Here is a 16694-nt window from a genome sequence, read left to right on the forward strand (position 1 = left end):
AAAGCAAAGGAGAAAAGGAAAAATATAATCATCTGAATGCAGAGTTCCAAAGAACAGCAAGAAGAGATAAGAAAGGCTTCCTCAGCCACCAATGCAAAGAAATAGAGGAAAACAACAGAATGGGAAAGGCTAGAGATCTCTTTAAGAAAATTAGAGATACCAAGAGAACATTTCATGCAAAGATGGGCACAATAAAGGACAGAAATGGTATGGACCTAACAGAAGCAGAAGATATTAAGAAGAGGTGGCAAGAATACACAGAAGAACTGTACAAAAAAGATCTTCATGACCCAGATAATCATGATGGTGTGATCACTGACCTAGAGCCAGACATCCTGGAATGTGAAGTCAAGTGGGCCTTAGAAAGCATCACTACGTACAAAGCTAGTGGAGGTGATAGAATTCCAGTTGAGCTCTTTCAAATCCTGAAAGATGATGCTGTGAAAGTGCTGCACTCAATATGCCAGCAAATTTGGAAAACTCAGCAGTGGCCACAGGACTGAAAAGGTCAGTTTTCATTCCAATCCCAAAGAAAGGCAATGCCAAAGAACGCTCAAACTACCACACAATTGCACTCATCTCACATGCTAGTAAAGAAATGCTCAAAATTCTCCAAGCCAGGCTTCAGCAATATGTGAACCGTGAACTTCCTGATGTTCAAGCTGGTTTTAGAAAAGGCAGAGGAACCAGAGATCAAATTGCCAACATCCGCTGGATCATGGAAAAAGCAAGAGAGTTCCAGAAAAGCATCTATTTCTGCTTTATTGACTATGCCAAAGCCTTTGACTGTGTGGATCACAAGAAACTGGAAAATTCTTCAAGAGATGGGAATACCAGACCACCTGATCTGCCTCTTGAGAAATTTGTATGCAGGTCAAGAAGCAACAGTTAGAATTAGACATGGAACAACAGACTGGTTCCAAATTGGAAAAGGAGTACATCAAGGCTGTATATTGTCACCCTGCTTATTTAACTTATATGCAGAGTACATCATGAGAAATGCTGGACTGGAAGAAACACAAGCTAGAATCAAGATTGCTGGGAGAAATATCAATAACCTCAGATAAACAGATGACACGGCCCTTATGACAGAAAGTGAAGAGGAACTCAAAAGCCTCTTGATGAAAGTGAAAGTGGAGAGTGAAAAAGTTGGCTTAAAGCTCAACATTCAGAAAACGAAGATCATGGCATCTGGTCCCATCAATTCATGGGAAATAGATGAGGAAACAGTGGAAACAGTGTCAGATTTTATTTTTTGGGGCTCCAAAATCACTGCAGATGGTGACTGCAGCCATGAAATTAAAAGACGCTTACTCCTTGGAAGGAAAGTTATGACCAATCTAGATTAGGTAGCATATTCAAAAGCAGAGATATTACTTTGCCAACAAAGGTTTGTCTAGTCAAGGCTATGGTTTTTCCTGTGGTCATGTATGGATGTGAGAGTTGGACTGTGAAGAAGGCTGGGCGTGGAAGAATTGATGCTTTTGAACTGTGCTGTTGGAGAAGACTGTTGAGAGTCCCTTGGACTGCAAGGAGATCCAACCAGTCCATTCTGAAGGAGATCAGTCCTAGGTGTTCTTTGGAAGGACTGATGCTAAAGCTGAAACTCCAGTACTTTGGCCACCTCATGCAAAGAGTTGACTCATTGGAAAAGAGTCTGATGCTGGGAGGCATTGGGGGCAGGAGGAGAAGGGGATGACAGAGGATGAGATGGCTGGATGGCATCACTGACTCGATGCACATGAGTCTGGGTGAACTCTGGGAGTTGGTGATGGACAGGGAGGCCTGGCGTGCAGCGATTCATGGGGTCGCAAAGAGTCGGACATGACTGAGTGACTGAACGGAACTGAACTGACTGGGAGGTAAATGTGTGGTGAAATAAACTTGGTTTCAAATCTGATTTTATTCTAAGGGATTGCTTTTACCCCTTCACTAATTTATACATTTACTGAAATCTTACCATGTACAGAAAATTTACTCACTCTGTGAGAGAATCTGAGGTGCATCAGACTCTATGATCTCTAGACCCAAAGCATAGCAAGAGAAGACATGGGCACTGACACAAAGCCCAGCACAAGAACGCAAAAACTCACACGTACACAGAAACACTCAGATGTGCAGATTAAGCAGTGGAGGGAACTCTGGTGCTAAAGACAAGTCCCTTGATAGTTCTTGTTCTGACAGATTTGATCATCAAACAAATTGTGTGCTGGGGAAAAGAATTCATACGTGAACGTCTACTTCAGGCCAAGCACTGGGTGAGATTAACCTACCTCATTTTATCCTCATTAATATTCTGCGAGTGGATGGTGCTACTGACACAAATCCATTCCACCCCTCGACTGCTCCTCATTCCTTAGGTCGCCCTCTCCACACGCATAAGCAAATATAGCTAGGAACTGCTGCACCCTGGACTCAAACTAATGGCTGACATGTAAACCCTGGCCTACTAGAAAACACTTCCATTCCTATTCTAAAAGTAGGAAAAGGGAAGTCTAATTGGAAGGGTACCATTCCACCCCTTATTCACTGAAATAGCTGTTAATATTCTCACATATAGCTAAAGAAACAGGCTCATGACAGACCAATCATGACATTTTGTTCATCTATATGGTTCATGCACTACATTTGGGATACAAAGATGAATAAGACAGATCCCCCACAACTGGGAGGAACAAAGGGAGGTGGGATGTTTGAGGTTTGGCGGATGGGAGAAATGAGGGAGACAAGCAGCAGTTACAGAGCAGCACACTGTGACGGGAGCATCGGCAGGTGGAGTCAGTGCTCTGAGAGCAGCACAGACAGCTCAGTACAGGCCCGTGAAGGGGAGACGGACAGGTGCACTGGGAGTGGAAAGGGGAAATATGAGATGATGTGGGTAGCATTTCTAGAGGTCCTGGGAAAAATGAGCATGAGGTTCTCCTCCAAGAAGACATGTGCAGACATACACAGCTTGAACAGACCAACAATGGAGCAGGCAGTACTGTCTACAAGGAAAATTATAATGAATTAAATCATGGGGTAGGATAATAATCAATGAAACAAAATGCTTTACATGAAATGTTGTAAGGGAAAACAGATTTTTAACATTACTGAAAAGCTCTGCTTCCCTTGTAATTAAGTCAAAGAATCCGTCTGCAATGCAGGAGACCTGGGTTCAATTCCTTGGTTGGGAAGATCCCCTGGAGAAGGAAATGGCAATCCATTCCAGTATTCTTGCCTGGAGAATCCCATGGACAGAGGAGCCTGGTGGGCTACAGTCCATGGGGTTGCAAAAGTCGGACACGACTTAGCAACTAAACTATTAAAAAAGCTCTAATATAAAATTAGAGAACAGTAAAATTCTCTTTCTCACTATAAACACACAGTATGCTTTTAAGAATTTAGCTCATGTTAGTGTTGATCATCCACATCAGCTAATACACTTTTGAAACTTTGTTAATTTTCAAATCAATCACAGAGCTAGAAGTAAAGCAGTTAAAGCAAGTTCCCTGAGGAGGACATTCTATCGTGCCCTTGTCTCTTTTCTGAAATTCGTTCCCTATCCTGTTTCTCCCATGTTCATTATCTGGTGCTCACCCCAGGCCACCCTAAAGAAACATGCACACACACCGCTCCCCCCAACATTAGTCTTCCATTTGCAATAACCTTAACAACCAGGAATCACAATGTGAACACAATTACAAATCACAATTATCTAATCACAATTATATAAATAAATATAAATCACAATTATAAACGAATGAATGAAAGAATAAATAAATAAATAAATGAGTAGGATTCCTTTAAATCAGCTGATCTTTTAAAAGAGGGGAAAAAAACACAAAAGTGAAACCAGTTTTTCACTTCCTGCTTGCCCTTTTACCACAGAAGGAGCTGAGGTCTAGGCTGGAGATTTCAATAAGCAAACTGCCAGACTCAGGGAAGGAACCTGCTCTGCTTTCTCACTCATCTCTCTGGAGCAAACTGAAGACAGGAGCTTGGCCTCCAGGAGACAGGTAAGTGAAGGAAAAGGAGAGAAATGGGTAGACAGAGAGATACAACAACATACTCAGAGACTAAAATAAAAACAGAAATTGATGGAAACGGGAATAGGGACAGTCAGAGATCAAAGCAGATTAAGACATGATGAGAACACAAATATGGATCTAACATTCTCATTGTTCCAATAAACAGCTCCAGATCTGAAGGAAAGGGTGTACATTATCAAAAGAGACAAATAATTTGGTAACTTCTATTGTCAAATAAAAATAAATCTACACTTACATAAAAAGAGACTTCATTTGAAAGGATTATTGCAATAAAGGGAAAGAGACTATTGTAATAGAGAAAACAATTCAAACAGAACTGCAAGCATCTCAAAGGACAAGAAGAAAGGAATTTTCTTTTGTAGTGAAGAGTCAACAGGCTAGAAAAAACACAGAATAGAGGGTGTGTATAAAAGGAAATATTTTTATTCTTAGGAGCGATCATTAAGGAGGGGTTGTATACTGGATCAGAACAAGGATGGGTCAACCTTAAGGGGGCTAAAAAGAAGAGAAGTTTAATTACTGTTTAGTTTCAAACACTTCAATTGAGCAGAGGGACAAACAGCTCAGTGAAAGTTTCATGAGGCAAAGAATGGAATTTTAAGGGTCTTTGTCTGATGGTATATTTAAAATAAGTAACCAAGAAAGATCTACTGTATAGCAATAAAGAAAGAGAGAAAGAAAAGCAGTTAATTTTTAAAAAAGGGGTCTGTGTCTGGCCTCCTTATAAGTAATAGGGGAACACACCAATGATTCTTACCTAAGTCTTATGCTAAAAGGTAGCTCTTTGCAATAAGTTAATTCTCAGAGCACAAAAGGTTGCATGGAGTTCTTTTAACCATCACTGCTTTCCAAGAGAAGAGGACTCATGAAAAGTTTAACTTTATTATGGCTCATGTAAGTAAAAGGTGCTATGGTAAATACAGAGAAGAGGAGAACTAACTGGACCTGGAAGAATAAAGGAAGGCTTCACAAATAAGGAGAATTGGGTTAGAAGTATAGTGTCCTGGGAAATGCTCATCTAATATAATATTTTGATGATCTAATATTTGTATTGATTTAAACAGATTAACAGGACAAAGTTAAGTTTAATTACATACTCACAGAATCCCCAAAAAGACTCAAAGATGGTCTGGCAATTGAGGCATATATACCATCTCAAGCTAAGGAGAAGGCAGTAGGGGTCTGGGGCTTCAAAGAGAAGGGAGACAATTCAGAAGATGGGAAGAGCAAATGATTGGTAAGCAAATGTTTGCGATGCCGTGCATATATGTCTTTCTGATAAAAAAGCTGTCTCTGGTAATAGCTCTTTCTGGTATAGTGTTAGTCGTTCAGTCACTCCAACTCTTTGCTACCCCACAGACTGTAGCCTACCAGGCTCCTCTGTCCATGGAGTTCTCCAGGCAAGAATACTGGAGTGGGTTGCCATTTCCTTCTCCAAAACTTTCTGGTACAGGCCCTCTATATAATTATTTTAGGGAGTTCAAGGAGAGGTAAAAAAGCTTTTCCTGAGTCTGCTGGGTCTTAATTGCCTTCTGCTCAGAACAATCCACATGTCAAAGTGGCAGATTTGGTGGTGGCATATTCTGCTCCACCTCAACAGACAGGGTTAAATAAATTATGAGATTGAGGAAAGATGACAGAGTACAGCTTTTACGGGAAGAAAGTGAACTAGAAGTTCAGAAAAGGAAAAAGAGTGGTTGTAAAAAGAACTGGGCTGGGACTTCCCTGGCAGTCCAGTGGTTAAGACTTTGCTTTTAGAGGTTTGATTCCCAGTGGGGGAGCTAAGATGCCAACTGTCTTGCAGCCAGGAAACCAAACCATAAGAGAGAAGTAATATAACAGAAGGTTCAGACGGTAAAGTGTCTGCCTACAATGCTGGAGACCCGGATTCAATCCCTGGGTCGGGATGATCCTCTGGAGAGGGAAATGGCAACCCACTCCAGTACTCTTCCCTGATAATCCCATGGACAGAGGAGCCTGGTAGGCTACAGTCCATGGGGTCACAAACAGTCAGACACAACTGAGTGACTTCACTTCACTTCACTTCACTTCAAAGAAAAAAATGGTGACTGGGTTGATTGTTGCCACATTGTGAGGGGGATTGAATGCTGGGGACAAGTAATTTGATCATATCATAAACCAATGAGGACTCTTCGAGTTTTGTAAACAAGTATGAGTTTCAGGATGCACTGTGAAAGGTGGACCATACAAGGATAGAGATACAGATTCAAGAGCTTCTTATACAGAGCAGTCAAATAGTGCAAACTAATGCCCGGCATTTAGTAGGTAACTAACAGGGACATAGTTTAGGTGAAGAAGTAGTACAAAATGGCTTCCAAGAAATAAAAGGTGCCCACATTACCATTTGCCCATCAAAATGGAATAATACCCGCAAAGGGCTAGAGTTAGGGATTCAAAATAAGTTTCTAACTGGATAGGCCATTCAAGACCATAAATCCAAGCCCAAAAAGGAGCTACAGAAATAGTAAAATCTACAGTAGGAGGTAGAATTTAAGAGGCAAGCTAACATTTTGTTACTTTTTTCTTTTTTATTGAGATATAATTCACATATAATATTAGTTACACCATGCAACATGATTCTATATGTGTATATATTGCCAAATGATAACCCACAGCAAGCCTAGTAACGATCCATCACCACACAGTTATAGTTTATTTTCCTTATGATGAAAAATGTTAAGGTCTTCTTATAAACTTTCAAATCACAATAGTGTATTATCAGCTATAGTCATCATGCTGCACATAACATTCCCAGAACTCATTCCTTTTATAACTGGAAATTTCAGCCTTTGTACCTCCTTCACCCATTTTCCATCCTTCTCCCCCAACCTCTGGCAACCACCCATCTGTTCTCTGTATCATTTAGCTCGTTTTTGGTTATGTTTTGTTTTAGATTCCATATGTAAGTGAGATCATATGGTATTTATCTTTGTCTGACATTTTATTTAACGTAATGCCCTCAAGGTCAAACCATGTTGTCACAAATGGCAGGATTTCTCTCTCTCTCTCTCTTTTTTGCTGAATAATATTCCATTAGAAATGTATCACACTTTCTTTATCCATCCATCCATCAATGGACATTTATGTTGCTTTGAACTTTGGTTATTGTAAATAATGCTGGAATGAACCTAGTCAGGCATGGGGAGGATCTTTTCAAATTAGTATTTTCTTTTCCTTTAGATCACCAGTGACACCATGATATTTGATAGAAACTGGAAAAGGCTGGGCACTGCATAAAGAGCCTAAAGCAGCTCACGATTAGCAGCAGAGTCCTTGAACACATATTCTCTAACTACATGATCAAAAGCAGTCTCAGGTTACTCTCCATCCAATTATCTGATTGTTTCTTTGCTAACACTTAACCTGAAATTATTTTCCTTCTTCAAATATTTTGAAGTTTATGGTCTGCTTCCCTCAGTAGAGGTAAACACTCTAAAGGCAGGGAGCTAACCTGCCTTATTCATTGGTCAACACACAGTGCCTAAAGCATTTCCCAGCATGCTGCAAGCCCTCAATAAATATGTGTGAAGCAAATGCTGACATTTAAAAAATCTTTACCAAACTTCTAATCAGCAGTACTTGTATGATCTCATTCACTCAAAGGCACATTATCATGATGGGTACACGAGAGGAGAGATGGTCCACAAAGAGGAGCTCCCAGATTCAAAAGGATAGAAAGCTGGAAAGGCTCCCTGGACTGGATAATTAGAATGTGAATATCAGGCTTCTAGAGAACTTTTTCTAGAAAAAGGTGAGGGCAGAAGTGAAACTAAATAATAATAAGTGGATAGGATGCATTCAACAATTTATTTCATCAACAAACATTTACTGAGCCAGAAGTGCTAAATTTGAAATTCCTTTTAGAGAAATCTGGCAATAAAAGAAATATAAAGAAAAGCTTATGGAGGAGACAAGATCCACTCTATATTTAAACAAAATGGGAAGATGTGTGTTTTCTTATCCAAAGTGAAGCAACCACAAAAGTAAAATATTCAAGATATTTTAGACCCAAGATAAAGAAAAAAAAGAAAAAGCCCAAGGGAAGTGAGTAGCAGCAGGATTTAGAGGACAGAGTTAGTATTGCAAAGAGGTTAGGGGTGCCTCTTCCTTAGGGACCAGAGGGAAGAACACAAGAATGGATAATAGAGTCTTGATTTGAAGGTGACAATCTTTGAAGATGACGAAGGTCTGACCACATAGCTTCTACACTCTGTAGAAATGGAAAGGGATGTCACCAAATGTGAGAAGAGCTTCAACTAATGCTCTCTTTGATGTAATCTTTCCTGCATTCTTAGACCCCTCTCAATGCTTCTGGACTGTTGGTTCAAAAGACCTACTCAGCCTTTGTCTTAACCCCATTGCCTCAAAAATTGCCTGGCACTTCGGAGTAGACCAGTAAGTGTAAATTATATGTAAAATTATGAAGATGAGTCGTTTGATTGTGGGAAGTGAAGAAGAGAATGAAGAAGAATGAAACTAGACTCTTTTGGGGCCTGAGACCCTGGGAAGATGGCAATAGAATGGATGCGTTGAGAAAACAAAAGGCAGAGAGAGGTTTAAACAAGTTACTGGGTGCAAGCTGGGATGCACTTACGTTCCACCTCAAGGGTCTCACCTGCTGGTAAGAAGTACAACTCTGTCCTAGGCTGTTCCCATGCTGGTTTCACATTTCTTTGAGCCCACAGGGATTCAGCTTTTTTCTTCAGTCTCCTCAGTTATCCAAAAACATCCTCTAAACACTTGGCTGCTCCTGGTTCAGGTCCCAGTTCAGTTTCTTTCTGTCCTCAAGACAATGCCACATGTTTCAACCGTAGCCAAGGCATTTGCTACTAATCGCTAGGTACATAAAGACAAAAATATAAACCCAAGGAAAAGGAAAAGATCTTCTCTTGCTATGTGGTTTTACAATGCTGCCAGAATCTTCACTAGTCTAAAAGCAAATTAGAATATAGGAATAAAATGGTCTCACGAAAGTAATATCTAAGTGTACGCATATAGTGAATAGTGAAGTCGCTCAGTCGTGTCCAACACTTTGCGACCCCGTGGACTGTAGCCTACCAGGCTCCTCTGTCCATGGGATTTTCCAGGCAATAGTTCTGGAGTGGATTGCCATTTCCTTCTCCAGGCGATCTTCCCAACCCAGGGATCGAACCCGGGTCTCCCACGTTGTAGACAGACACTTTACCGTCTGAGCCACCAGGGAAGTGTAAGTGTATACTCCCACATAAATGAACCTATGTTCTTGCACTTGAAAGGTCCCACAGAAGATGGAAACATGTGGCTTCCTCTATCCTAGTTTAAATTATTTTCTTATTTTTATGTTAATTTTATTGAGAAATGATCTATACACAAAAAATGCATCCATTTAAGGTACACATTTTGATGAATTTTGCCAAGTTGAAACCACTAAAACCTTGAAACTATTCCCATGATCAAGACAGAAAATATTTTCATGATCCCCCAAAATTTACAGTGCCCCTTTGCAGTCTATTGCTCCTCTGCTCCAGTCCCAGGCAACCAGATTTGCTTTCAGATCAGATCAGATCAGATCAGTTGCTCAGTCGTGTCCGACTCTTTGCAACCCCATGAATCGCAGCATGCCAGGCCTCCCTGTCCATCACCAACTTCCGTAGTTCACTGAGACTCACATCCATTGAGTCAGTGATGCCATCCAGCCATCTCATCCTCTGTCGTCCCCTTCTCCTCCTGCCCCCAATCCCTCCCAGCCTCAGACTGTTTTCCAATGAGTCAACTCTTCGCATGAGGTGGCCAAAGTACTGGAGTTTCAGCTTTAGCATCATTCCTTCCAAAGAAATCCCAGGGCTGATCTCCTTCAGAATGGACTGGTTGGATCTCCTTGCAGTCCAAGGGACTCTCAAGAGTCTTCTCCAACACCACAGTCCGAAAGCATTAATTCTTCGGCGCTCAGCCTTCTTCACAGTCCAACTCTCACATCCATACATGACCACAGGAAAAACCATAGCCTTGACTAGACAGACCTTTGTTGGCAAAGTAATGTCTCTGCTTTTGAATATGCTATCTGTGTTGCTCATAACTTTCCTTCCAAGGAGGAAGCGTCTTTTAATTTCATGGCTGCAGTCACCATCTGCAGTGATTTTGGAGCCCCCCAAAATAAAGTCTGACACTGTTTCCACTGTTTCCCCATCTATTTCCCATGAAGTGATGGGACCGGATGCCATGATCTTCGTTTTCTGAATGTTGAGCTTTAAGCCAACTTTTTCACTCTCCACTTTCACTTTCATCAAGAGGCTTTTGAGTTCCTCTTCACTTTCTGCCATAAGGGTGGTGTCATCTGTTTATCTGAGGTTATTGATATTTCTCCCGGCAATCTTGATTCCAGCTTGTGTTTCTTCCAGTCCAGCGTTTCTCATGAGGTGCTCTGCATATAAGTTAAATAAGCAGGGTGACAATATACAGCCTTGACGAACTCCTTTTCCTATTTGGAACCAGTCTGTTGTCCCATGTCTAGTTCTAACTGTAGCTTCTTGACCTGCATACAAATTTCTCAAGAGGCAGATCAGGTGGTCTGGTATTCCCATCTCTTGAAGAATTTTCCACAGTTTATTGTGATCCACACAGTCAAAGGCTTTGGCATAGTCAATAAAGCAGAAATAGATGCTTTTCTGGAACTCTCTTGCTTTTTCCATGATCCAGCGGATGTTGGCAATTTGATCTCTGGTTCTTCTGCCTTTTCTAAAACCAGCTTGAGCATCAGGAAGTTCACAGTTCACATATTGCTAAGCCTGACTTGGAGAATTTTGAGCGTTACTTTACTAGCGTGTTATTATGAGTGCAACTGTGCGGTAGTTTGAGCATTGTTTGGCATTGCCTTTCTTTGGGATTGGAATGAAAACTGACCTTTTCCTGTCCTGTGGCCACTGCTGAGTTTTCCAAATTTGCTGGCATATTGAGTGCAGCACTTTCACAGCATCATCTTTCAGGATTTGGAATAGCTTAACTGGAATTCCATCACCTCCACCAGCTTTGTTCGTAGTGATGCTTTCTAAGGCCTAGTTGACTTCACATTCCAGGATGTCTGGCTCTAGGTCAGTGATTACACCATCGTGATTATCTGGGTCGTGAAGATCTTTTTTGTACAGTTCTTCTGTGTATTCTTGCCATCTCTTCTTGGGTTACTATTAATTAGTTTGCATTTTATATAAATGGAATAATACAAGAAGTATTCTTTCGTTGATTCCTTCTTTCACATAGCATAATAAATTTTAAATTCAACCATGTTGTTTGCTTGTATGAGTAGTTATCCATTTCTATTATTAAGCAGTATTTCATTGTATAGCATATTTCGTTTAGCTATTGGATTGGCCAGAAAGTTCTTTCAGGAGATGTTACACAAAAACCCAAAAGAACTTTTTGGCCAACCCAGTATCTATCTATTTATGGACAATTTGAGTATTTCCAGTTTTTAGCTATTATGCAAAAATCTACTATGAACATCTATACACGAATCATTGTGTGGACAAAAATTTTAATTCTCTTGGATAGATATCTAGAAGTGAAATGTCTGTGTCATATGGTGTGTGCATGTTTCACAAGTGCCTAATAAGTTTCTGAAATGGTTACTACCAATAGTGAAGCTGTGCTAGCTGCTCTACATCCTCTCTGACACTTGATATTGTCAGTCTTCTTAATTGTAGCCTTTCTAATGAGTTTGTTGTGTTTTGTCATTGAGGTTTTAATTTGAATTTCCCTAATGACTAACAATGTTGACCATCTTTTCATGCACTTACTGACCACTCAACATCTTCTTTTATGAAATCAGCTATTCAAACACTTTGCCCTATTCTTACTACATTCTCTTACATATTATTGAACTGTAAGAGTCTTTATATAATTTGGATACCAGTTTTTTGTCAGAAATAGTCATTGAAAATATCTTATTCCATTCTTTAGTTAGACCTGTAATTGTCTTAATGTAATTTTCAGAGAGCCAAATTTTTCATTTTGATTCTCTAGTTGATCAGTTTTTTTTATGGCTCATGATTTTAGTGTCCTAAGAAAGTTTTGCCCACTACAAGGCCATGAATGTTAATACTTTTCACTCTTCTTTCATTCAGAAGTTTAATAGGTTAATTTTTACATTTAAGGTTTGGTCTGTTTTGAGTTATTTTGGGTGTGGTGTGATGAGCTATTTTGGGTGTGGTATAAAGCAGGATCAATGATCAGGTTTTTTCCACATGGATATCCAATTGTCCCAGCACCATTTGTTTAATAGATTTTCCACTTCTCTTTGAAAATCAGTGTAGCATATATGTAGGAGTGTATTTCTAGATCCTCTGTACTCTTCTATTTCCGTGTACCTATATCTGTCTTCATTAATACTATCTTGTTTTGGTAGCTGTATGTAAGTCTTAAAATGAGACAATGTAATGACCTCTTTCTTTTTTACATACACACCCAAACCACATAAACATGTTCAATTTACTTAGGACAAAAGAGTCACAAAAATTCCAATTTCTGAGAGAAGACATCTTGAGTTTGAATAGCTCAAAACTTCTTGACAATCTCAGCAAGTTGGAATTAATAGTATTCATGAACTTTAACAAGCTAGAGATCAATATAGATTAGAAAAATGAACAAATATCTGAACTTTTATAACATCTATGTTATCAACTATATCCGTTCTACTGAATTTCTGCTAAATATGGCGGAGAGGCCTATATTCCACAGTCTTCCTCTTTAGAATCTGAGGTGTAATAGAAAGGAAACTTTGAGTTAGGGGATGTCACAGAAGATCTCTGAATACAAGTTATCTGATGTTATTTTTCTGTCACATAGATGTCCACACAACTTTATCTGTGTTTTTCTTAGACAACAGGAAATTAAACAAAGAATTATGCTCTCCTTTTTTACAGGGGACAAGTCATTTAATAATAAGCCTAAGTTTACCTGCTAGTCTCTGAACATCACCATTTCCCAGTGGCCTGACCCTTACCCTAGAGCTACAAGTCTTTCTCTAGTCCTGTCCAACTGTACCCTTAAATCTGTCTCAGACCGACCATGTTCAAGCTTTTTAGCTAAAGAAATAGCAAACAGGTTCTCAGGGGCTTTTTCATATAAGGCCTGAGATTATCTGCTTTCTGTTTATGACTATGAAAGATTTGAGCCCAATAACCATAAAACATATGCCTGTGACTTTACCCTGATTAGGAGCAATACAGATTAACTTGACAGTCCTCCTGGGATGGAACAAAGACTGCTTTGGTCTTTTCTCCTGGTCTCTTTGATCCTTCCTCCACTGACTAATGACTTCTCAAACCATAGAGAAGATCATGCCATGAGATTAGAGTCTACCAATATCTATAGTTTAATGAAGTATCACAAATTGACCACATAATCATGCCCAGATGGAGTATCTGCCCATATTCCAGAACAATCTCTCATACTCTTAGCTACTTATCATTAATCTCTCTACTTCCTAACAGCTTAAACTAGTCATTACTCAGACTTGTGATATTATAAATTCATTTTGGCAGGTATTTATCTTTCTGTATATGGAATCATATTATATGTATTCTTTTGTATTTGGCTTATTTGAAAACTTAAAAGTGTGAGATTTACCCATATTGTTGTGTACCACTATGATATTGTTTTTATTATTGTATGAATCTGTCACTTTTTATTTACCATGTCACTGTGAAAGGACATCAGGATTGTTTCCAAGTTTTCACTTTGATGAATAGTGGTGCTATGAACATTCTGGTGGATATGTCTTGATGTGTGTTTACACACAGTTCTACCGGCATATACGTAAGGATGAAAAACTTGACTTATTCCTGTCACTGATTTATATGTACCCATAATTTCTTCTTTAGAATTTTTTCTTGTCTATTTTGTGATACCAATTGAGATTTCCTTATTTCATTTTATTATTTCACTAGTTAGATGATGGACAGAGAAGCCTGGGGGACTACATTCCATGTGGTCACAAAAAGTTGGACATGACTGAGCATGCACACACACACAGAGAAAGGAATCACCCTTTTATGTCATTACTAACTTTCATTCTTATCTGTCACATTCAAAAGTAAATTTTTACCAGCTTGGTACATTTCACTCTCATTATCACCAAACACAGACACACACACACACACACACACACACACAGAGTATCCTCACTTATACCACCTCATGCTGTATTGAGCTAACTGGAATTTTTAAAGTTTTCATTGGAATATAGTTGCTTTATAATACTGTGTTAGTTGTTACTGTACAGCAAAGTGCATCAGCTATACAAATACATATATCCTCTCTTTTTTGGATTTCCTTCCCATTTCGGTTACCACAGAGCACTGAGTACAGTTTCCTGAGCTATACAGTAGGCTCTCATTTGTTATCTATTTTATACATAGTATGTATATGTCGGTCCCAACCTCCCAATTCATCCCATCCTCCTTTCCCCCTTGATATCTATATATTTATTATCTACACCTGTCACTATTTCTGCTTTATAAATAAGATCATCTATACCAATTCTTTTAAATTACACATATATGCATTAATATATGATATTTGTTTTCCTTTTTTTGACTTAATTCACTCTGTATAAAAGTCTCTAGGTCCATCCACATCTCTATAAATGACCCAATTTCATTCCTTTTTATGACTAATATTCCATTGTATATATGTACCACTTCTTCTTTATCCATTTCTCTGTTGATGGACATTTAGGTTGTTTCCATATCCTGGTTATTATAAATGGTGCTGCAATGAACACAGGGATGCATATGTATTTTTGAAATACAGTTTTCTTGGGTAATTGCCCAGTAATGGTATTTCTGGGTCACATTTTAGTTCTATTTTTAGTTTTTTAAGGAATATCTAAACTGTTCTCCTTAATGACTGTATCAATTTACATTCCCACCAACAGTGCAAGGGGTTTCCCTTTTCTCCATACCCTCCCAAGCATTCATTGCTTGTATGAACTAGCTAGAATTTTCATTATAACTGCTTTTGATTTTTACCTTATACAGTAAAAATCATTTACACCAGTAGCTTTACTTTTTCCTTTACTAATTTGGTTGACAGATAATCTTAGGACCCAAATCATATTCCTTAAGAATATTAAAAATAGTGCTGTAATACCATGTAGCAATACCATGCTGCTACTGGGAACTCTGACATCCGTCTGCCTTTATTAATAACATATCTGTAAATAACCAAGATTGTTCATTTGTTTAATATTCAAACTCCTTACTATCTATTCTACGAATAGGAGAGTATTTCCAGGATCTATTAAAAAGAGTTGTTTCTGTTCTTGTTAACTTCATACATTTGATCTAAATTTTCATTATAGATAATCAGGCCTACTACAGCTCTGGGAAATATTCAATTTTTTTCCTTTGATAATTTCTGAAATTATCAGAAATTTCAGGTAATTTTTCTGATCATATTAGATTCAGTCACATGTCAGCAGCATTTCTGGATCTAGCCTACCTGTCTCCTTAAAAAGCTTTATACCTCTGCATTGGCCTTTCTATTTCTTTATCCTTTGAAGTTAAAGTCTTAAAAAATTTAACTCAGCTGAACAGTCTAGCACAGTAGTTGAATTTTCATGTGTATTCATTCAAATACTGAGACAGAAAGAGTACCTCAACTGGAAACTAAGAAGTAAAGAGAGTCAAATGATACATCATCAAGTTCAGGCCAACAGAAATGGCAAATTTAGTTTTTACACTCCCACCTTTTCTCCACTAAAAGATGTTTTCTTAGAATAGGATTTTTTTTTCAAAATGTGATTTACCAATTGGCAGCATTTGTAAAATGAAGTTGACATGTTTATAAAAACCATAGTTCCTGAGCAATAAGCTAGAGCTTCCATGTCAGATTCTCTGTGAGTGGGGCTGAGAATCCACATTTTTAAGATGTCCTCAGGTAATCATTATGCAATATAAAGTCTGAGGACAACTACTTTGAAAGATTAACTCATGTTTTTAACTTTAAATTGGTTCAAAACCAAGTCAAGATCAATCAGTCAGAAGAGTGAGAACATTACAATCCTTAACACCTGCATAATTTGCTGCAATTTCTGCCTTTTTTGAATAGATTCCTGCCTTCTTTAAATCTGTCTCTGTAATTTGGCACTCAAATAGACCAAAACTATATACTTCCCTGGTGACTCAAAGGGTAAAGAAACTGCCTGAAATGCAGGAGACCTGGGTTTGATCCCTGGGTTTGGAAGACTCCCTGGAGAAGGGAATAGCAACCCACTCCGCTATCCTTGCCTGGAGAATTCCATGGACAGAGGAGCCTGGTGGGCTGCAGTCCACGGGGTCACTAAGAGTAGGACACAACTAAGAGACAAACACTTTCACTTCATTTTCATATGATAAGCAAGGTAGAGAAATCATTGTTAAAATCTTTCCAGCACCACCAAGAATGGGTAAATAATCTACCTCTAGCCCAAAAGTTCTTCACTGTAGGCAACAACAAAGTAGACAAGAACTAAAAGAATCTTTTCTTCTCTTCATCCTTCTTCCTACTACACATACCTCTACTTCTCTTTCATTGACACAACACCAGTATCAGCTCTGAGCCACACAAAGCTACAAAGAATGACTCATTGACATTGGAAACTATCAGAACAAGTGCCTTATACACAAG

General features: G+C 38.8%; 1 pseudogene; it reads left to right on the forward strand.

Annotated features, from left to right (window-relative positions):
• The first annotated feature begins 3893 nt into the window (after nt 1-3893).
• LOC129629031 (interferon-induced very large GTPase 1-like) overlaps nt 3894-16694 on the forward strand; it is a 56865-nt pseudogene continuing 44064 nt past the window's right edge.

The sequence above is a fragment of the Bubalus kerabau genome, chromosome 15 (genome assembly GCF_029407905.1).
Source record: "Bubalus kerabau isolate K-KA32 ecotype Philippines breed swamp buffalo chromosome 15, PCC_UOA_SB_1v2, whole genome shotgun sequence".
Taxonomy (NCBI): Eukaryota; Metazoa; Chordata; class Mammalia; order Artiodactyla; family Bovidae; genus Bubalus; species Bubalus kerabau.